Genomic DNA, 22,490 nt, shown 5'->3' on the forward strand with positions numbered 1-22,490 from the left:
GCTGAGAGGTTTCAAATGGTAAAAATAATGGTTATTTAGGTTACAACATAGGTATAGGAAACGTTTGTGAATAAGAGCCATGTGAGGATGAAGTTACTGCCCCACATAGTTCCAATCCTCTGAGATTAGTTTCTAAGCACAGTTTGGGCACATCAATAAGGAAACCAGGATCATACTGTAATGAGAATCCCAGTGTGATTCTACAGAGAACAATAAGTGATGAAGAGTTGTTTAGTAATGGCAGCTAATTCTTTCTTTATCCAGTTCATAACTTCTCTCCTTTTAAGTTTCATTTTCCCACATTTTAAAGGATGTGGAAATGAAAATAGAAATGGATTGTACAGGTCAAAGGTGCTATAAATACATTAAAATTCTGTGTTGTAGAACCTGACGTTCCTGCTATTACACAGTTCCTGTAAAACAAGATAATCAGGCTTAAAGATGCATCCACTGGTGACTGTTTCAGTTACGTTCAAAACTCTGCAGCTGAACAAAAGAAGTATAGCTAAAGCCATAGACTTAAAAATAAGTGTAAGGAATGAATAGAACAGCCTATTTATTGTAAAACGACTTATAGAGGATATCATCATAGCTTCTCTTTGTAAACCACAGGTGATGACTTTAATAATGTCTCAATATTTGATATGTAAAAGTCTCATTGCCACCACAAATAATTATTTTCTCTTAGTATCCAAATTTCTCCCTATAAAATATGGAAACATGCCACCGAATAACACATTTAAGGGTGATTGAGTCATGCTTTTGGACTAGATTTTAAAAGTCATTGCTGATTGGAAATGGAAAAACCAGAGCTGAAAGAGATAGATAAGAGAGTGGACTACACCCAGATATTTGAATTCATCTCATTGGAGAAGCCTAAGCATCTATGAACCACCTCCAGAAAACTACAAGGTTCCAGGAAAGTATGAACCATTGACCCCAGAACATGGTAGTGAATAGAAGCAAAATAGAGTAGCAGGGAGTTGCTAGGCCAACCCAGGAGCTATAAGAATTCCAGTTAGCTGTAGAAGCAGGAAATTCCGTGACCTCCCCCCACAACCACCTCAAATACCTATAAAATATGACTCTAAACAAATTTTAGAGCTACAGAACCCACAAAGTAACAGAGAGAAACAAATCTCCTGCTGAAGGCAGACTGGCAGGCCGACAGGAAGGGATGGGAGCTGAGCACAGTCCTGTGTGAGCCACACGGTTTTGGCCCCAGGGAGACAGGGGGGGCCAGAGCAGACTTCAGGAGAGTGAATCACCAGCAGCTGTGGCAGTTTCCAGACTTTTCAACCCATAAATGCCAAAAAGAAAGTAAAAATTGGAAAGGAAGGGTGCGGTCTGGCCCCTCCCCCCAAGGTGAGAGGTGACAGAGGCACTGGCTGCAGAGTCTGCTGCATGGCTGCTTCAGGAGCTCCTGGCCTCATAGGGGGTACAAGAGAGTACAATTACAAAGAGTAATCACTCTTGTTTGACTGCTTGGATTTGGGTTGCTTTCTTGGGTTGTGGTCCTGAGGTGAGAAATACCAGTTTGCCAGTATGCTGTCTATAAAGAGGGCGCCCTCCTCAGACCTCTGACAACATTCATAAAAACCTCAGCAATTTGGGAGAAAGCTCTTCTCTCTGGAAGCAGAGTTCTACTGTGGCAAAGAGCTCAAAAGTCAAATAATTGACTGGCAATATGATCAAGCAGAGGAAACACAAACAGACCATAGAATCCTTTTTTGGGGACAAAAAGGATCAAAGCATGGAATGGGAGGAAGACAACAAAGTCAGAACTCCTGCATCAAAAGCTTCCAAGAAAAATATGAACTGATTATAGGTCATGGAGGAGCTCAAGAAGGATTTTGAAAACCAAGTAAGAGAAGTGGAGGAAAAACTGGGAAGAGAAATGAGAATAGTGCAAGAAAATCATGCAAAGAGAGTCAACAACCTGACTGAAGAAAATAACACCTTAAAAACTAGACTAACTCAAAAGAGGGCAAAAGAGGCCCAAAAAGCCAATGAGGAGAAGAATGCCATAAAAAGCCAAATTTTCCAGATGGAAAAGGAATTTCAAAAACTCACTGAAGAGAATAAATCCTTCAAAATTAGATTGGAGCAAATGGAAGCTAATGACTTTATGAGAAATTAAGATACCATAAAAGAGATCCAAACAAATGAAAAAATAGAAGGAAATGTGAAATATCTCATAGGAAAACACACTGACCTGGAAAATAGATCCAGGAGAGACAATTTAAAAATGATTGGGCTACCTGAAAGCCATGATCAAAAAAAGAACCTAGAAATTATCCTTCAAGAAATTCTCAAGGAAAATTGCCCTGATGTTTTAGAACTAGAGGGCAAACTAGAAATTGAAAGAATTCACCAATCACCACTTGAAAAAGATCCCAAAAAAGAAAACTCCTAGGAATGTCATAGCCAAATTCCAGAGTTCCCAGATCAAGGAGAAAATATTACAAGCTACCAGGAAGAAACAATTTGAGTATTGTGGAAACACAATCAGGATAACACAAGATCTAGCAGCTTCTACATTAAGGGATTGAAGGGCTTGGAATATGATATTCTGGAGGTCAAAGGTGCTAGGATTAAAACCAAGAATCACCTACTCAGAAAAACTGAGTATAATGTTTGAGGGGAAAATATAGTCATTCAATGAAATAGAGGACTTTCAAGCATTCTTGATGAAAAACCAGACCTGAATAGAGAATTTGACTTTGAAATACAAGAAGCAAGAGAAGCATGAGAAGATTTTAAGCTAACCTTATACTAATTCTAATTAGTATTCATTCTAACCTCTCCTTAGAAGATTTTAAAGCCCTCATTAAGATGAAAGCTGATTGACAGCCCTGCTATCCAAGCTCCATCTTTTGTTGCCATTGCATGTTGGAGCAAAGAATTGAGCACAAGTAATATAAGGAGATCATCAGAGGAACATATGATCAAAAGAGTAGTTGGACTCAACTGGAAAATTGATGTAAATTCCACATTCCCCCTGCACTTATTCATAAAAGTCAAGAGATAAAGAAAAAGGCCCTGAAGCTATTTAGTGAATCTTCTATAGAAGATATATGGAAAAACACAGGTTAAAACTGAAACAATTTGCTAACATTAAGGACTGGAAATTAGTTTTCCAATGTGGGTTGACATGGCAATAGCACAATATTCTCCATGTACAAACAAGAATATTTAGGATAAATAATCACATTAAAATTAGATGGAAAGAGCAATAAAATAGTTTAATGGATCATGGCTGAAAAACTAAAATATTTTGCTATTTGATAAAACTCCAAAACAGTAGGCATCATGATGTTTCACTTAGTATAAATAGGATTAAAAATAAGGAGTGTCTGTGTGCATATTTAAGGCAAGTAAACAACTGTGGAAATGAAAGTAAAGTAAGCCAGAAAATAGAGATATCAAAATAAAATCAAATGAATTAGTAAACTGACTATCTTATGAAAAGGAAGCTCTACAAACTGATCATATATGAATAGACTGAACTTCCAAATGATGATGAAATATCAGGTGATTTTTCTCAAAAACTGGATATCCTAGAAAGTTATTAGTCTATTAGGTGAGTTTGAAGACAATGTGCATATTAGTTTTTGTCTTTGTATTCATAAGACCTAGCACAGTTTCTTTTTCTTTTTTTAATTTTTGGTGTTAAATAAGTGATTATTGAACTGAATGTTATGATGTACTATAAGTCTTATATATAGTATAAATGTGCTTATATATGAATTTCAGAATGAAAATTAGCATTAGAGATACCAAAGTAACAATAACATGCTGTGTTTAAAGTGTTAATAGCTGGGGGTGGCTAGGTGGCACAGTGAATAGAGCACTGGCCCTGGAGTCAAGAGGACCTGAGTTCAAATCTGGCCTCAGACACTTAACACTTACTAGCTGTGTGACCTTGGGCAAGTCACTTAACCCCAATTGCCCCTCCAAAAAGCAAAAAAAAAAAAAGGTGTTAATAGCTCATCTGAGTAACCATGATCAAACTCACAATATCCTTATTAAGTATAGATTGATTAGTACATTTAAGATGATGGGACACACACATTTAAATGAGTCTCATAATCTTCAAATATTAAAATCCCAGAATCCTTGTTTGGTCAGAAGTTTTCATAGATAGACTAAAAAACAATACAGCAAATCACTATACACACGTTACTGAGAATAAAGATGATACTGGCTCCATGAAGGTCTACGTAGGTTTAGGGATTCTGATGATAAGAATACAGATTCAAGAGTGAATTTCGAGTCCTTTTTTATTAATAGAATTTTAAAAATGAATATAAACCCGTGGGGGGAAAAAAGAGTTCCAGTTAGCAGCAGTGGAATGGCAATGATAAAATATTTCCTGGATATTTACAGAAATTCTGGGGTCCTAGTCCAAAAGGAAAAGGTTCAAGATCTAGCAGGAGCTGTAATCAAATTCCTGAGGCAGTCAAATTGGGGAATAACAATTCCAGACTTCTTTCAGAAGTACTATAAGCTATTCAGATTGCAGAGGTCTAGGCAGGGAAGTGCTGGAGCCAGCTCCAATCCCATATAGAGCCAACTGTTGAATTTTCATTGTAAGCATTTACACCTCAAAATTCAGCAAATGCTACAAATTGGGGCTTGATCTATTCTTTTGTCAATTTCTTGACTTAAGAAAGTGATAGAGAAAATGTTAATAATGTAAATTAAATTTTAAAATGTATCGCACCTACCTTTTAATTTTGGAGATGTTGTTGAACATTTACCAGTACACTCCTGGGTCTAGGGGTGAAAAGAGTCAGCCCTAGCAACTTGTAGCTTTTTTTCTTTAACTGGTAGGGAGGCCTCAACCTCAGGATAGTGCTAAGAAAACATTGACAACTATATGAGTCCCTATGGATAGGGAAGTTTATCAGAGGGATAGGTGGATTGACTTCTGTTGAATAAGTTAATTTTCTCCTTGAGAATGTGGGGGCAGGGGGCAGGTGGGGTCAACCCTTGTGTAGTGTTATAGAGGCTGGAGTCCCTATAAAGTTAGAGGGAGGCTTACCTGAGAGGAAAGGAGAGTTTTGACTGTTTGTGGCCTCATGTGAAGGTCCTTTGTATTTTGCATCAAATGAATTTTCTCTTTTGTTTGATATGTAGTTAGCTTGAGGGTTATTTTACCTCTTCTTCAGAGTCCTAGACTCATGTGTTGTTATTACCAAGGGAGCCCTCAGAGAAAAAATGAAGTACATTTGGTGTAGATAACAGACCTCTGGACACAGAGTCAAAAAGACTGAAGTTCAAATGTTACCTTAGACCTTACTCTGTGACCTTAGGCAAATCACTTAACCTCTGACTGCCTCAGTTTCCTTTTCTGTAAAATGGGGATTATCACATCTACTCACAGAATTGTTGTGAGGATCAAATGAGATCATAATTGTAAATCACTTAGCACTGGGCCTGGTATGGAGTAGGTGCTTATTAAAAATTTTTTTAATGTCCCCAGAGGAAACTCTAAGTAGGATCATGAGTTAAGGAGAGGGTTTTACTAGAATTCCTTAAGATTGAATCCAGTCTATATAAAACCAAGAAATCTATTCTAGGCCATGGGTTATATGACAATAGTGAAAAGCAGGGCTTGATTTGTGTCAAAGCTTTTAAATGCAAGAGATTTTCATCAGTTCTTTTGGGAGCCAGGCTGTTGACGTCACAGCAGTGTTTAACTGGGGGATTAAATAGCTTAGCAGTGCGGGAATTACTCCTGTGATATCATCTGTGTTCTATTGCCAGTAAATGTGCTGAAAATACCCTGCTCCGGAAAAGCTATGTCTGTAAGAGACAGATCAGTTTTCCAAAAGAAAAACTCCAACCACCCCAAAAGAACCATAGCAAAACATACCCACATCCAACTCATGTGAGTCAGAGATCAATACACAAAGGTTGTGTTCATGTATACAAAAATCCAGATAAAAAGTGCTATTTCATGCATAATGTTCCATTATATGGAAATGGATCTGATCCAGTACTTTAATGGAAATGGATCTGATCAGATATGACGTCCAGCAGCATTCTCATTTCAGAAGGATTTATTTCTGGTATGTTATGAACACAGTTTTAAATGAAAAGAAAGGACCTGGAAACATAAGATTTATTTTTTAAACACTGTTTCTTGGGCTTAAATTACCCGAGAAAGTGTAAAATTTTAAATTTTGTCAAGTTTAAAACTGTGTACTGAAAAACCATTTACTACTTTATGAAGCAAAGGGAGCATAGTGTCGTAGAAAGTGTGCCAACACCATAGCTGAGAGCCTGGGTTTAGGTTCCCATTTTGACACAAAAACCAGGTCTGTTATGTCTTAGTTGAATGCCCAGGAGGAGTGACTTGGGCTCTCAGAGCTGCCGTGACTTCATCTGTTAGATGGTGATAATGATACTTGCACTACCTGCCTTACAGGGCTATAGTGAAGAAAGTTCCCTATAAACTTTAAAAAGCTATTAAGCAAGTTATTGTTATTATAAATATTTTCCTTTTGTTGTTGTTGTTGTTTTGGCAAGGCAGTTGGGGTGAAGTGATTTGCCCAGGGTCACACAGCTAGTCAGTGACAAGTGTTTGAGGCTGGATTTGAACTCAGGTCCTCTTGGCTCCAGGGCTGGTGTTCTTTCCACTGTGCCACTCAGCTGCCCCTATAAATATTTTAACAAACTTCTTCTTCTTTTTTTTTTTTTAAATCAATTGGGGTTAAGTAACTTGTTCAAGGTTACATGGCCAGTTATTTCTAGGTGTGGTGCTGAGTATCTGAGCCTGGATTTGATCCAGGTCATCCCGACACTGGAGCCGGTGCTCTTACTCGCTGAGCCACCTGGCCACCCCTAAGCAATTGGGGTTAAGTAACTTGCTCAAGGTTACACGGCCAGGTGTTTCTGGGTGGGTGCTGAGTGTCTGAGCCCGGGATTCGATCTCCAGGTCTTCTCAACCCTGGAGCCGGTGCTCTTACTCGCTGTGCTACCTGGCCGCCCCGACAAACTTCTTTTTAACCTCTGTGAGACATCTAGACCAATTTTCTAAAAATCCTAACAACCCTCTAAAAACTATAATCTCTATTTTTGGTGATAGAGCTATTTGATTTTGTTTTTTAAAACTTTCCAAACAATATTAAAAGGCACACTATGTATGAAACTTTCTTTTTCTTCCTTACAAATTCCAATTCTGAATATTTTGGTTAACAAGATCACTGCAATTCCCTGGAATGCTTGAAAAGCACTTGCTGCTGTCCTCCTGTGATCAGAATTACAAAAGTACAATTCCTTCTGCATGTGGACTGTTAACTAACAGAAGGTAGTCCTAATTTGGCTTACATGAAGGAACTAACAGCACAAGGAGCAAATTTCAAAATGAAACTATATAACTAACAAAAATATATATTATAATTTATTTTTTGTTATTAAGATGTAACTATATAATGTGATCAGTCATCGTGGCAGGCAATACTTTTAAAAAGATTACTTTGGGGAGTAAGGAGAGGGAGAGGGAGAAAATTTGAAACTCAAGGGATTGAGGAACTGAATCTTGTAAACTAAAAGTAAACAAATAAAAAGAAGAAAAAAGATCACTTTTTCTTTTTTTAAATTAAATTTTATGTTTATTTTTAGTTTACATCATTCATTTACACAAGATTTTGAGTTACAAATTTCTCCCCTTCTTTCCCCTACCCATCACCCCCCAAAGATTACTTTTTCTAGATGCACAAATGGTTAGTGCCAGAAAATTCCACTTTCTGTAAATCACATGTATTTATTTTGGGATATCAATTTGTATGTGTTAAGTGACAATTCAAAGTCTTTGATAGACAGAAATACACAGGGCGTCCAATTTCCAAATCTTGCTGAGGGAGGTCACCCAAATGTCTCATTTGTCCCAGCTCTGGTTCCCCAATCCCCCTTCTTTTTTCTGTAATCTATTACTGAATACTTGGCATCATTATTTTTTAACTAAGCACAGCCTTGGGGTACCCAATGAATGTAAGTGTAAGTGTAACATTAGCTGTTCCTGATGACTTTGTAGAATCCCTGTTGGCATTTTGTCCACAACAAAGAGCATCCTCTTGGACAATGAAAGAAAAGCTATTACTCTACTAGACTTTATTGCAATAGTCATCTCTTAATTATTTGTGAGTGTGTGGCACATACAATGGCAAATTTTTAATCCAAGGCTGCTTTCTCCCTGTAACCTGATACACAGCTGAGTCATCTTCTAACAGTTCACATTTATGTAGTACTTTACGGTTTACAAATTGCTTTCCTCACATCAATTCTGTGAAGTAAGTAAGTAGTGCATCATTATTGCCTCCATTTTATAGAATTAAGGCTGAGAAATTACTAAGGCTCTGAGAATTTAAGTCATGCCCAGTAAATGTCAGAGTCTAGACTCATACCCATATCTTCTATTAAGCTAGCAATTTTCCTACCATATATTTCCTTTCCTTCCAATCATCAATATATATGAATTTAGGAAATGCAAATTAATTTAAATTACTAATTGAAAAATACTAATTGAGATATTAGCTAAATTCAAATATGAAAGTAATTCTGTTGCTTGATTTAAAAAAGTAAATCACATACATAGTTTATATATGGGACAAATGTTATGGCCACTTTTCACAAATTATTACTTATATATTTATATATAATAACCCTCCTCAACAGAATGAAAGCCCTTTGAGAGCAGGGACTGTTTTTTATTTTGTCTTTGTATCCCCTAGTTTTAGTATAGTGCCCTGCACATAGTAGGTGTTTTATATTTGCTTGTTGGTTTGAATTGGATTTGATTGTGTGGCTCATGAGGTAGGTCTCATATGATCACGTATCTATACCAGAGCAACATAATTTCAGAGAGAGAGAACTGGACCTAGAGTTAGGAAGACCTGAATTCAAAAATGACCTCAGACTTTTACTGGCTATATGATCCTAGGTAAGTCATTTAACTTCTATAGTCCTCGATTTCCTCATCTGTAAAATGGGGATAATATTAGCACCTAGGTCTTGAGATAAAATGAGATAATATTTGTAAGGTGTTTCACAAACTTTAAAGTACTTTATAAATGCAAGTTAATATTTCACGGAGGGGAGGCCAGGTAGCACAGCAAGAAAGAGCACAGGCTCCAGTGTCAGGATGACTTGGAGATCGAATCCCAGGCTCAGACACTTAGCACCCACCCAGAAACACCTGGCCGTGTAACCTTGAGCAAGTTACTTAACCCCATTGCTTAAAAAAAATATTTCACTGAATGCTAAATAATCTAGGGTCTCTTGATGTTAGCTATTATTTTGCACTGTATAGAGTTAGAAAACATCTTCAAGATTTAAAGGTTGACTCTATGGATATGGAACATTGCATATATTTTTTCAAGTGTTGGTTAGTTTTACTGAATGTTCTATTCTTTCACTTTCTCGTTTTAGAAAATTCTTTGTCTTAAGAGATGGTTCTGGGGGAGCCAAGATAGCAGAGTGAAAGCAGGAACTCATCTGAGCTCCTCCATGAATTCCATCAGTAACCTCTAAAAAGTGAATCTGAATGGATTTTAGAGTGACAGAATCCATTGGGAGACAGAGTGTGGCAGATTTCCAGTCCAGGAAAGTATGCACATAGGACTGGGCAGGGGGAGTGTGGAGCACACAGGCTGCTCCAGCGTGGACCAGAGAGCAGACCACAGCTCAGTGAGAGAGCCCTGGCTTCCCAAACCTCTCACCATGGGATGGAGGATCAGTCACAGTTAGGTAAGAGAAAGAACAGGGCTTTTGGCAGTGGCAGCAGCTATCAGCCCACAGCCTGGATGTTTAAAAATCACCTACCTGAACTTCCAAGAGCCAAGATTGTGGAGTAAATCCTAGCTGCTCTAATCCCCCTCCCTGACTCTGAAAACCCAGAGATTATGGTCCTAGTGTGAAATACTGAAATAGGGGAAGTAGTGGCAAATTTAGGAGTCCTAGAGGAAGGGTGTGACTGAAGATGTGTGGAACCTGAAGTGAAGGGAGTGGGAGGCATCCCAATTAACTCCATCTCAGCGGACCAGAGGGAGATCCCAAAGCCCAGGGGGGTGGAGCCAGCTAGTGCTAACACCAAAAGCCCAGGTATGCCTAAGCACAATCAAGGAAATCTGTAGACACCAGCACAGCAGGCTGCCAGCTGCTAAGCCTGCCCAAGCTGTAGCCCAGGGACACAGAGGCAGAAACCTGAAGTGGCCAGACCTCCCCTCCCCTACAGCTTACTCTGGGATCCTCAGGGTAACTCAGGGGCAACACTGAGAATCCTGCCCTTGGCCTCAGTCTAGACACCCAGAGGCTACAGCACACAAAGTCAACAAGCAGGCCCCTAGAACCCCGCTTGAGAGGCCTGGGTCAGAGCCCTCTGCACCCCAGAAGCAGAAATACACTTTAAAAGCCAGGAAATAGGCCATCATAACGGGCAGGAAGCAACCAGAGACAACCGAATCCTATTTTTGTGAACAAGAAGAATCCCTTTCAGGAGACACCATTGACTTACCTGAGACCACAGAAGGAAATATGAACTGCTCTCAAGACAAAAAAGCATTCTTGGAAGAGCTCAAGAAAGATTTTAAAAGCCAAATTAGAGGTAGAAGATAAATTGACTAATTCTTCTAAAATTACATTGGCCAAAATGGAAAAAAAATCTCACCGAAGAAAACAAATCCTTAAAAAGTAAAATTTGTGAACTGGTATGGGAGGTTCAAAATCTAACTGGAGAAAATACCTTCCTAAAAATGATATCTGAACATATGGAAAAGGAGCTTCAAAAACTGACCGAGGAAAATAATTCACTAAAAATTAGAATCAGTCAAATTGAACCTAATGACTATGATGCATCATGAATGAGTCCAACAGAACATAAAGATTGAAAAATTATAAGAAAATACAAAATATTTCATTGGAAAAGCAACTGACCTAGAGAACAGATCCAGGAGAGATAACCTAGGAATTATTGGTCTACTGGAAAGCCCTGATGAAAAAAGCAGCCTGGACAACATCCTCCAAGAAATTATCAAAGAAAACTGTCGTGAGGTCCTAGAATGAGAGGGTAAAATAGTTATTGGAAGAATTCACCCGACTTCTCCTGAAATAGATCCCAAATTGAAAACTCCAAGAAATATAGTAGCCAAATTCCAGAATTACAAGGTCAAGGAGAGAATACTGCCAGCAGTCAGAAAGAAACAATTGAAATATCATGGAACTGCATTCAGGATCACACAGGACCTAGCAGCTTCCACATTAAAAGATTGGAGGGATTGGAATATGATATTTCATAAAGCAAAAGAGCTTGGAGTGCAACCAAGGATCAACTATCCAGCAAAACTGAGCATAATCTTTCAGGCAAGGAGATGGTTATTCAATGAAATAAAGGACTTCCAGACTTTCCTGATGAAAAAGCAAGAGCTCACTGGAAAATCTGATCTCCAAATACAAGATTCAAGAGAAACATAAAAAGGTAAACAAGGACAACACACTCACACACACACACACACACACAGGCATGCACACAATTTGTGATTCAATAAGAGCAAACTATTTACATCCCTATATGGGAAGCTGGTAACTGTCAATATTGACACTTATATAATTATCATGACATTTAAAAGGGATATACATAGCCAGAGGGTGTGGGTATAAATGAACTAGTCTGATGATAAAAAACCTTATTAAGGGGTGTAAAGGGATTGTAATAGGAGAAAGGGAAAGGAAGAAGCAGAAAAGGGTAAATTATACTACATGAAGAGGCATAAAAAGATACTATAGTGGAGGAACAGAAGGGAGAAAGAAGAACATCATATGAACTTTACTCTCATTGGTTTTGGTTCAAGTAGGGATTAACATAATCAGGTAAGTTTAGGATTCTAATGTGAAAAGACACAAAAACTCATTATAGTAAAGGGAAAGGATGGAGGGAGAGGAACACTGTATGAAATGCACTCTTTGGTTTGGGTTCAAGGAGAGAATAACATACTCCATTAAGTATATGTAAGGGGGAAAAAAAGGAGGGTAGTTAGAAGAGAAGGAAATAGCAGTAAGGGTGAAGGGTTGGTAAAGGGAGGAAGGTATGTAGGAGGGAATACTGAGGGAGGCAGTGGTCAAAAGGAAAACTCTTAAGGAGGGGAAGGAAGAAGGGAGAAATAAAAGCATAAACAGGTGAGGGAATAGGATGGAGGGAAAGAAACAGATATAAATCATAACTGTGAATGTGGATGGGATGAATTCTCCCATAAAACGGAGGTGGATAGCAGAATGGATAAAAAATCACAATCCTGCAATATGCTGTCTACAAGAAACACATTTGAAATGAGGGGATTCTCACAGGGTAAAGGTAAAAGGCCAGAGTAGAATATATTATGCTTCAGCTAAAGTAAAAAAATCAGGGGTAGCAATCCTTATCTCAGATAAAGCAAAAGCAAAAATAGATCTAATTAAAAGAGATAAGGAAGGAAACTATATCCTGCTAAAAGGCACCATCAAGAATGAAGCAATTGAAGCAATATCATTACTTAACATATATGCACCACGTGGTACAGCATCCAAATTCCTAGAGGAGAAGTTAAGGGAATTAGAGGAAGAAATAGATAGCAAAACTATACTAGTGGGGGACCTCAAACTCCACCTCTCTGAACTTGATATATCTAACCTCAAAATAAACAATAAAGAAGTTAAGGAGGCTAATAGAATTTTAGAGAGGCTAGACATGATAGATCTCTGGAGAAAACTGAATGGGGATAAAAAGGAATACATCTTCACAGCAGTACATGGCACACACACACACACAAATTGACCATGTACTAGGGAATAAAAACCACACAATTCAGTGCAGAAAGGCAAAAATATTAAATGCATCATTCTCAGACCATGATGCAATAAAAATCACATACAATAAAGGGCCATGGAAAGATAGACTAAAAACTAATTGGAAACTAAATAATTTGATCAAAAATAATGAGTGGGTCAAACAAGAAATTAGAGAAACAATCACGAACTTTATTCAAGAGAAGGACAATAATGAGACAACATACCAAAATCTGTGGGATGCAGCAAAGGCAGTTCTTAGGGGAAGTTTTATATCCCTGAATGCATACATGAATAAAATAGAGAAAATGGAGATCAATAAATTGGGCATGCAACTGAAAAAGCTAGAAAAAGAACAAATTGAAAATCCTCAATTAAATACTAAATTAGAAATAATGAAAACCAAAGGAGAGATTAATAAAATTGAAATTAAGAGAGGTGTTGAATTGATTAATAAAACTAAGAGCAGGTTTTATGAAAAAAAATTGATAGACATTTAGTCCATATGATAAAAAAAGAAAACCAAATTAAAAGCATCAAAAATGAAAAGGGTGAATCTACCTCCAATGAAGGAGAAATTAAAACAATAATTAAAACAAATGTGCAATTGTATGCACATAAATCTGACAATATTAGTGAAATGGATGAATATTTAGAAAAATATAAGTTGCCCAGATTAACTGAAGAGGAAGTAAATTACTTAAATAACCCCATCTCAGAAAAAGACATTGAACAAGCCATCAGTGAACTCCCTAGGAAAAAATCTCCAGGGTCAGATGGATATACTAGTGAATTCCATCAAACATTTAAAGAAAAATTGATTCCAGTACTCTACTAACTATTTGGGAAAGTTGGTGAAGAAGGAGTCCTACCAAATTCTTTTTATGACATAAATATGGTATTGATACCTAAATCAGGAAGACACAAAATGGAGAAAGAAAATTATAGACCAATTTCCTTCATGATTATAGATGCAAAAATTTTAAATAAAATATTAGTGAAAAGACTACAGCAAAAAGGCTAGTGAATCATTAGAATGACAGACCATGGAGTCAAGGCTTTGTATGAAGGCAAAGTGAAGCGAAAATGAACTAGGAGAATGGGATGGTTGCTATCAGAGCATCCCAGGAAGGATCACAGATTTTTGAGGTGAAGGTCAGTTTGAGGATGAAGGAGGACAGGCTTATTAACATAGATAGGAACCTTAACAAATTGCCCCCTAGGCCAGTGTGCTGCGAGCGCTGTCATAGAGACATCAAGAAGCAGTATCAAGTGATGACTATTTTGTCAGGCACTGTGCTTAGCACTAGAAACACAAATACAAGCAGAAAGAGACAATCTCTGCCATGGAGGAGCATCACAGATAAAGCGTTCTGGAGAAAGGTCAGTAGTGCAAGTTGGTGGAGAAGGAAGACACGGTCGGTGTGAGGCTCCTCCTTAAAATGGAGAATCCAGGAGGAATCAGACAAGCAGAGGGAGAAGGTGAAAGGGGTAGGAGGGTACTTCCCATGAGAAAGGTAATCCTGGGATGCAGTGAGCTTCAAGGCTGAAGAGATTTCAGCGGCATGATGGAGATGACCCTGAGGAGGAAACTGAACAGATTTTGAGCCAGAACTGAGAAAGAATCGTTTTGTGGTATACCACCCAACAAGGCCAGCTAGGATCCTTAAGTACACACTCTTCCCTAGACTCTGGGACCCCACGTGTTTTTGTTACAGAGAGTGATTGTTGGCAGCTGAGGAGTAACGTACTCTGAGAACTGTCTTTCTATATGACAGGATATGTTGGATGGGCCTTCTGAATCTGCAGTGGAGAACATCTACTCCCAGCAACACCCTCACCTTTTGGGTAGCTAAGGGGAGAGACAGACAGATAGACATAGAGAAAGGCAAAAAGGCAGAGAGACAGAAATAAAACAGACAGACACAGAGAAACAGTGACAAAGACAGAGACAGAAAGAAGAGCTAAAGAGAAGCCATCTTTCCTTCCAAGGCTTAGTCTAAAGGGAATGGTACTCAAACTTGCTACCTCGTCCGAAATCCTTTTCAATTTCTATGCTCTTGTTTATTCTAAATTAAAACAAACAAACAAACAGACAGGAGTTCATCAAAAGCAGAGAGACCAGTCTGTGTGATTAACAGCGGAAAGCAAATAGAGATTTGGGAGAAAAAAAGGACTTTTCTTTCTTTCTCTTTCCCTGCCCCACTCCCCCCAAAAAGGAAAGGTAGACAATGTACAAAGTCAAATAGAGCAAGTAGACTCTGGCCTGTTATCCAGAGGCAAGATGCTGCTTTTCCCCTTTGGGGTCCTGGAGGGTTTGAAGTATTTCTTTTATAATGCTGTCAGCTCAAGCCCTGTCAGGAGAAACACAGAAGGTCTCTGAAATTTTGCTCAAATCAGTCTCCAAAACTCAAGGGAGACAGATAGTTTGTGTATATAATAAACCACTTGTTGCTACTAGGCCTTATGGAATGGTGGAGGGGGGAAACTTGCTAATCATGTATGAAGAAACATTAAAAATGTTATTTTTCACCTGCTTGTATAAATTGTCAGTGCTAATTCTGTACAAATATTTAAGAAATATTTATCAAGTTGAATTTAATTTTCACTTGCAAAATACTTAATGGCTTTTTCCCTATTAATAAATTTCTGATGAAGTGTTAACAGTGGTTGCACATTGACGACACATGTTTAATACTGCTTTTAAAATTCATGGCCAAAGGACAGTGTTATTTGTATCTGGGTAACTGCCTGCCCTATTTTCAGTAGGCCCACTTAACGAATAGGCAGTGTACCACTTAGACAATTGTCTGGTATGATGGAACCAGTGTTTTCCTCCCACCTACAACATAGAGAAGCTTCAACTAAAAGAAGGTTGAAGTTGTTCCAGGACCTGATTGATCTCAGGTTCCTTCCTTCCACCTCTCTCCCAGATAATATGCGCTAGGCCCAAGACAAAATTGATTGACTTCCTGTTGGTATAAAGGCATAAAAAAATCCCAGTCATGTGGATTCAGACTTGATGGATACCTAATATCACAAGACTAGCCCTGATCACTTGCTTAAAAGCATGAGGTGGTGAGGGAACCTATATCCTTGTATATCCTTGCAATAAATAAATGTCCTTTTTGTCAACAGTTCAATGACTTACAAGTGCCTCATTTTGTCCCCTGAATAGAACCTGAACTAAGATAGTGTGACCATTAGACCCTCCCCTCCTACATTAAAAAAAAAAGTCATAGGAAGGAAAGAGTTAGCAAATCTAGGTGCTCCCTTGTCTGTAAGTTGCTTCACCAAGTTCACCACCCAACGTTCCCCCCATTACACTTTTTGACTGCTCTGATGCTTATTAGTTTTTGCTTATATCAAGCCTTATGAGATTCAGTTCAAATGCGACCTTCCACCTGAAACCTTTCCTGATTTCCTGAATGGTTTGTTTTTCTTCCCTAATTTGTATTTAACTACAATGTATTTGTTTAATTACTATATATTTATTTTGAATTTAGTTTCTATAAACATGTATTTACATGTTGTCTCCCATTCCATCTTTTGTCAGTTGTATTTCTAGTGTCTCTCTGTGTGTTTGACCTTTAACAAGTACTTACATTTGATTAATTGATTCACTTTTCTTTGCCTCCGTTTAATTATCTGTACAATGAGATGGTTTCTAGATGACTCGGAACCACTTGCTGAAGACTCCATTGCTCTTTTGTTCTCCTAGTGGAAAAGTGGAAAATCTCAAATGATTTATGACAAATGGAGCAGTAAAGAGTTCTGCTCATTGTAATATCTATGATTTGGGAATAGCAGGAGTCCCTTTAAAGGGAGCTACAAATCTTGGTGCCCAGAACAAATATCACAAAATGCTCCTTGGGCAAGCAGCAAGAAACATGTCTTCGAATTAACTTTTTTTTTTTTTTTGCTTTTTGTAGGGGCAATTGGGAGCAAGTGACTTGCCCAAGGTCACACTGCTATTTTTTGTGTTAAGTGTCTGAGGCCACATTTGAATTCAGGTCCTTCTGACTCTAGGACTGGTGCTCTATTCACCGTGCCACCTAGCCGTCCCCCAAATTAACTTTTACAAACAAAGCCAGCTGGGAAAGAAGGAGGAGAGATCCTTCAATTGGCCAGAAGCCACCCTCAGGAGGCTGCAAGGAGTTGGGGAGAGCAGAGAAACAGCTAATAGTCTCCCATTTTGTGTGCAGCCCCTCCTCACCAAGAGGAAAAACAGTCCTGTGACAGTTATGTGCATACAGAGAAAATGGGAGTCCTGGTTGGCTGAGAGAGCAGCAGAGAGGAAGAAAAAGAGAAGGCAGAGAAGTGTAAAAGTCAATGTAAATACCTCTTTTGTCTCTGGTGCCTTGACAAGGTACAAACACTTTATTTTATTAAATCAGACAGTCAGAACTGACTGTGAATTGGGCCTGTCTGAATTACTCAGCAAGTATTTGTACCTAGTCAAGGCTCCAGAGCCAAATGGGATGGTTTCTATCCCACCCTTACAAAAGGCATAGACTTTGAAGTCCCCAGAGCCATAGGCATGTAGGGAGCAGTCAACCCCACCCTTGATTCCCAGCATCTGCATCCCCAGAGACTGCTAGGAGTAGACTCTTCAGGTGAGATCATTCTCTCCCCTGTGAAGCTGAGATTTCATTTTGCTTCTGGGTCATGGAATTCTGGCCCTATATTCTTGCATTCTGTTGTATTGCTTCCCTGAATATTGTTTGATTTGGTAAATGTATTTCTCAATATCCATGATTGTCTTTTGTGTAATAAGCATGTGTTGAGAAGAGAACGTTAAACTGCCTGAGATTAAGCTTGTTACCCTCTAGATCTGAGACACAACTGCTCCCTGACCACCTATTTTAAGACACCAGGGAAAGTGGCTTTTATCCTGAACTCTCCCAAAAGAAACCTATCCTTACACTTTAAACGTTCGTCTGAGGCTGTAACAGACAGATGTAATTTCAAGGCCCACATTCCTCCTTAAAGACAGCAGGCCAAGGGTGTGATCTCTCAGCTATGGCTATCTTCTGAATCTCCAGGAAGCTGGAACTCCGAGTAGAGTCTGACACTGTAGACCTCTCTCCATGCCTCCATTACATAGTGCCCCAGGATCTCTGTAACAGAAGTCATTATTTTTACTAAGGGGTACTAACCTCAGTGGTTTTAAAGATGCTGAAGTGGTGTCACTATCGCCAGTGCCTTCTAAATCTTGGTGCCATCTAGGGCAGAGGATTTTGCTCTTTTACTATTATCTATCTGAAATTACTGAAAAAAGTATGAAATCCTCCCTCCAGCTTGTTTCCTGCTTTCTACGAGTAAGTTCCTATGGAAAGAATCCTCCCACTTCTCTTCTCCCAGGCTCAGTTTCCTCCAAGTGAAATTGATAATAAGAACATCTACTTTAAAAGGTCATCACCAAAGATAAAATGTGATAATATAGGTAAAACACTCTGCAAACCTTGAAGCTGTATGTAAATAAGAAATACTCTTAAAATGTCATCAAGATTTCCTTAAGAAATTTTCAATTCTATTCCTCACAGCTTTTGATACCCTTAGCTCCCTCCAGCTGTTGCTAGTAAACTCTACAAGGAATTTTTCTCATTCCTTTCTTACACATGCTGCTCTGTCGTGAAATCCTTTCAGAATCGGCAGACAAATCAGGACAATATGTAACAATGTTACAGGAATAAAAAAGGTTTTAAGGCAAGGAATAAGTTAGAATATTTTTCAAAAAGAGAGATAACAAAATAGTAATTAAACTACTTCTGTATTGCTTGAAGTATTGAAGAAAAGAAAAAGCCCAAATGTTTTAGTCTCTAATATTCCCCAAACTCTAATACCTGAAACTATTTTCTTCTTAAAAAACCAAAAAGACATCAAAAAATATTCTTACCACCCATAAGAAACACTTCAGTCACCCCAGGGACCTGAAAATGGTCCTGGCCAAAGTATAACTTCTTACATTTATCTAGCACTTTAAGGACTGCAATGAACTTTGCATATATGATCTCACTGAGAAGAACTCTGTGAGGTAGGTTTCATTATCCCCATTTCTCAGATGAGGAAACTTAAGTTCCAAGAATTTAAGAGACTTGCTCATGGTCACAATGTCATTAGTGAGATGTGAGTCCAGGCTGATTCCCAGGCTAGCATTTCATGTATGAAGTAGCAGATAGATGCTGCTATTGTCAGAAGTAGAATGGCTGGTTATTTACCAGAAATTAGAAATGGCTACATTCTTAAATTTTGATTTTCAAAAAAAAACTATATTCTAGAAAATTAAAATCTATTGCAAATGTGGCATAAGAATTAAGTTTCGGATATCATAAAAGTATGTTACATGCAATTGCAAACTACATAGCAAAAGAGGAAAATAATCTATTATATATAGAGTTTCAGACTTGAGAAATTTCCCCACTAAAGTAGAGAATATTATATACTGGTACCTACTAGTGAAACGTAGTGCTGCAATTAAGTCCTAATATACAATGAAAATTCCTAAGCAAAAGAAATGGGTTGTTTTCACAGATTCACAGAGCTGGGAAGTAAGTTATCTAATCCAATCCCTTCGTTTTATAGATGAGAAAACCAAAACTCAGAATGATAAAGTGACTTTCCCAAGATCGAACATGTAATAAGTGGTTGAATAATGATTATGAACCCAGCTTCCCTGACTACAAAGCAGTCCTTATCCCTCTGCACTATGTATGGGTGGAGAGAACTCTTTCTAGCTGAATTCAACCACCACGGCTAACTCTAGCGATAAATTAATCAAATACAAACAAAACCATTCAGACTTATTACAGCCTATCTAAATCAAGTAGAAATCAGAACTAGAGTCTTTCCTGTCTTTATAATTCTATAGTTTCCTCTGACAGACTCAAGTCAACTTTCTTTTACAATTGGTTATTAGAATTCAATAACTGGGGCCAAAGGCCATTACAAAACTTACCAAAGATTAGTGTGTTCTTCTGAAGAGGTTCTAAAATTGAGATCAGAAAAAAAGGAGTCTGAATTCTAAGCATGAAAATATGGAACATTTAAGAGTTAATTTAACAAGAATAATGAAACCAATGCATCACTTTGTCTATTTAACTCCTCGATCTTTTTTTTTTAAAGAAAAAGAACAACTTTCCACTCTGATTTCTGAAGTGCCCCATCACTAAAGCTGACAATTTTAAAAATTAAAAAGTGTCAGTCATTTACCTTTCCTAGAATCGTTTTTCAATATATATGCACATCAGAATTACCCTGGTCAATGTCCAGCATGGCTCTTGATACCAAATATAAAATAAAAAAAACAAATGTGCAACCCGATCCACCCAAACCTGGGGAAGTTTCCTGAGGAAATGCCCTGTTAGTAGGTGGCCCAAGGCCACATTGGGGCTGCCCCTCAGGCTTGGGAAGGAGTGGGACAATTTTTAACTTAAGAAAAGATCCAAGATAGCATTTATTAAGTGCCTACTAGGAGAAAGGTGCCAGGTGCCAGGGATACAAAGATGAAAAACAATACCTGCCCTGTGCCACCCAACAGTTGCTCAAGAACATATGTACTATACTAGAGATAACACCTTTAATCATAGCAGTGGACGAGAATAGTCTGAAAGCAGTTAGCGAGCACCCTTTACAATTAAAAACAAAACAAAACAAAATCACTTCTCCCGGAGAGCTAATGAAGTACTCTTTCTTTCTTCTTTCTCCTTTCTTTTTAGGGGTGAGGAGAGTGAGTATACATAGTATCATAAATTAAAACTAGCCAGAACTACCGGTAGCTTGAGTTCTTTGGCTTCTTTTTCATTTGCTGGTATAGAAGAAAGCAAACTTCTCTGACACTGATCGCTTTGCTATGTTGTAATTTAGATCTCTTTCCTGAAGCATACCCATGACATATTCTCATCCCTATCTTGGCTAAAATCACACATCCTCCTCATTTAGAAAGTCTATTTATACCTGTAGAAAAAAAAGTACTACAATATATGTCCATTCTTACACAGCAGAGGAAATATACAAAGTACAAAGTAATTCTTGGCCAATTTTCTATTTCATTTCCTGGGAGATTACTTTGCATAGCTGTTGCTTAAAACGCAAATTTCCTCACATCAATTATCCTATAATATATTCCTCTATAGTGTTGTATTAATGCTCATAATATTCTTTAGCTGGTTTTGAAAAAATTTGCCCTCCAGACTGACCCAACTATTAGATACCTAAAATTAAACGTTATATTCTTTTAAACCATTTGTCCCAATGACCTATAAGAAAATTATTTTCTGAATTCATTTAAGAACTAGATGCAGCCTGCCTAATTTTAACAAATGAAGCAGTCAATCTCTAATTTATCACTTTGTAACATATCATGAGTTAACCACAGAAGGATTGTGCAATCATTGCTATGCCTGTAGTATTTCCTGTAATGTTGATGTCTTGGCATTTAATATTTAACCCTTGGGTGTGTTGAAATCACTCTTTTGTGAGACTGATTCTGATAATTAAAATATAACATGTAAAAAACATAACCTAGTTCTTTGAACTGTAGTTTTGAATTTGATACTTTGAACTGCTCCTCCCTCATAAATAATTATACTCACTGTTAGGTGCCCAGAAATGAAAGATTGCTACTATTAATAAAGTCATGTTGAAATGATCACCTTTAAAGTTTCATTTATCTTATTTGCTATTAATAATCCACACTACTTATTCATATAAATATATTTATCGATGCAATGGAAATCCCTCTTAATATTGTATAGCAAAGATTACCCATTGGGCTAACCTTAGACAAAATGGTAAATAGGCAAAGTTTGTCTTTGGGACCTCCTCTCTCCCTTAATTCACTTTTCTCCTGACACTTAGTTTTGTCTCTTGCCTAGCTTATTCTTGCCTTCACTGAATGATTCATACTTCTACTTCTGAATGTAATGGGGGTGTGTAAAACATATGCATAGATATTTTCTGCCTGCCTTCAGTCCACCCTGTGAAAACTTGAAGGAAGGGGGAGGAGTGCTATTTCTGGCCCTGAATATGGGGTCTTGCAAGAATTCCCTAATGGACTAAGCCAGAAATCAGTAAATTAAAAAAAAAAGAAAGGGTGGCATGTCACTTTACCTCTCTCATTTTCTTTCTGACTTCAAAGCATGCGGACTATTTTGAACTGCATCCAGAGAATCTAGTAGAGGAAGGACAGCTGCCCTACCTCCCATCTGGCCCCATCTGACAGTACACACATGTCCTGCTTAGGCAAGCCCATGTCTGGGATAGGGTGGGACTCTCTTTTTCCTTTCCTTAAGTAGGTAGCCTTGTGAATTTAAAAAAATCTGAAAAAAAAGTAGTTGTAGTAATGTCTTCCCCTGGTATGATAATGGAAGCAATACCCAAAGATGCATTGGCAAGTCACGGTGTCCACCAGAGTGGTAGTGACTGATAGTAGGGGAAATATCTGCTTTGTCAGCAGCCTTTCATCACTGGAATATTAGGACAATTCAAGGGAAAAGTGAAATATAAAAATATCTAGTTAGCAGTCCTGGATATTTGTAAGGGTTATGGGATTTAAAGATCTTCCATGCCCCGTTGGACTTGCTGACGTAGCAGGAAGGGGCGGAGCAAGAGGAAGCAGAAGCCAAGCTAGCGTTCCTTCGGTGGCTGGCGGTGGTGGTGACGGC

Source organism: Petaurus breviceps, unplaced genomic scaffold (assembly GCF_028583685.1).
Source record: "Petaurus breviceps papuanus isolate PSGF00001 unplaced genomic scaffold, PetGlider_PUasm1.0 38, whole genome shotgun sequence".
Taxonomy (NCBI): Eukaryota; Metazoa; Chordata; class Mammalia; order Diprotodontia; family Petauridae; genus Petaurus; species Petaurus breviceps.